Below are 1,863 nucleotides of genomic sequence, written 5' to 3'. Positions count from 1 at the left end.
CTGCTGCCTGCCAACCTTGAGCTCGTCAGCCCCTGCAGCTTTGTGAGTCAGGAAAAGCCTCTAGCTTGACATGGGATCCAAGAACTTGGAACTTGGCAGCTTCTATAAGTGTGTGAGCCATTTTCCTAAGATAAATTTTTTTTTTTTCTCTCTCTCTCTATAAGTAAACTTTACTGGTTTTGCTTCTCTAGAGAACTCAGCCTAACACAAGGCTGTTCAAGTATTCTCACTCTGACTGCGATAGTTTAGGTAGGTCTTGTGTTTCTAGAAACTTGCCTATCTCTTCTAGGTTGTTGAATCTGCTGGATACATTTCTTCATAATATTCTGTTATCTTTTTTATTTCAGTTACTTCTGTTGTGATGTCATTGTTTTCATTTAGCATTCATGGTTTTTGCATCTTGTCTTACTTTTCTTTTGTTAAATTTGCCAGTGGTTTGTCAATTTTGTCAATCTTTTCACAAAACCACTTCCTTGCCTTGTTGATTTTCTCTAATTTTTTTGTTGTTGTTATTGTTTTCTGCTTCATTTATTGTGCTCTGATCTTTATTGTTACCTTATTCCTGGATACTGTAGATTTCTTTTGTTGCTCTTGTTCTAATTGCTGGAGTTGTTGAGTTAAAATGTTCATTTTGATTCTGTCCCCCTTTTTTTTTTTTAATGCATGCATTTATTGCTATAAATTGACCTCTGAACAATACTTTCACTATGTCCAAAAAGTTTTGCTAAGTTGCATTTTTATTCTCATGTGTTTCTAGATTTTATTATTATTATTATTTCATACTTTATTTCTTCTCTTATCCAGTTGTTTTGTGTATTTTTCAGTTTCCACATGTTTAATATTTTTCTCTTAATCTGCCTATTATTGATTTCTAGTTTTATAGCATTGTGATCTGAGAAATGCTTTGTAGTATTTCAATGTTTTCAAATGTATTGAGGCTTGTTTCGTGGTCTAACATATAATCTATTCTGGAGAATGATCCATATGTACCAGAGAAGAATGTGTGTTGTGTTTTATTGGGTAGAGTGTTCTATATACATCTATAAGGTCAAGTTGGTTGATTGTGTTGTTGAGTTCTTCTATATCTTTGTTGAGTTTTTTCCAGTTGTTCTTTCCTTCCTTGAAAGTGGTGTGTTAAATCTCCTCCTACTACTATTGTAGAATTGTCTGTTTTTCCTTTCAGTTCAGTTATTTGCTTTACGTATTTTGGAGCTCTTTCATTGGGTGCGTATTTATTAAAGTAATATCCTCTTGGTCAATGGACCCTTTTAGCATCACTTATTGTCTTTCTTTTTCCCTAATATTGTTTTTCACCTTGAAGTCTATTTTATCAGAAATTAATATTGCCACTCCTGCTTCTTTGGTTGCCATTAGCTTGGTGTATTTTTTCCACTTCTTGATTTTTAATTTATTTTTATATTTGTGTCTAAAGTGGGTCTCTTGTAGGCAGCATATTGATATGACTTCCTTTCTTATCCAATCTGCCACTCTCTTTCTCTTGACTGGTGCATTTAGTCCATTCACACTGAGGTAGTGAGTGACAGGTATGATTTATTGATGTCATTTGATTTTGCTTTTTGATGTGTTCTTGGTGATTTCTTTGTCACATATCTTTCTGTGCAGAGTTCATTTTGTTATCAAATATTTCTACTCTTTTTTTCATTATTGTTGGTTTTGTACTTACTAAGCCCTTGTGGACGGCCTCTTCCTTCTTCCTAGTCTGTCTCAGTCTATAAACTGGCTGTTACCTATGCACCAGGTGCATCTCACTGGGTTTTAACACCAGAGGCTCAGCCTCAAAACTCACGTCTACATGTCACCACAGTAGGACAAACCGACAGACAAGTTTGTCCTGCTGTTGGA

The sequence above is a fragment of the Orycteropus afer genome, unplaced genomic scaffold (assembly GCF_000298275.1).
Source record: "Orycteropus afer afer isolate SDZICR_OR568_19922 unplaced genomic scaffold, OryAfe1.0 scaffold00627, whole genome shotgun sequence".
NCBI lineage: Eukaryota > Metazoa > Chordata > Mammalia > Tubulidentata > Orycteropodidae > Orycteropus > Orycteropus afer.
This window is presented reverse-complemented; position numbering follows the sequence as displayed.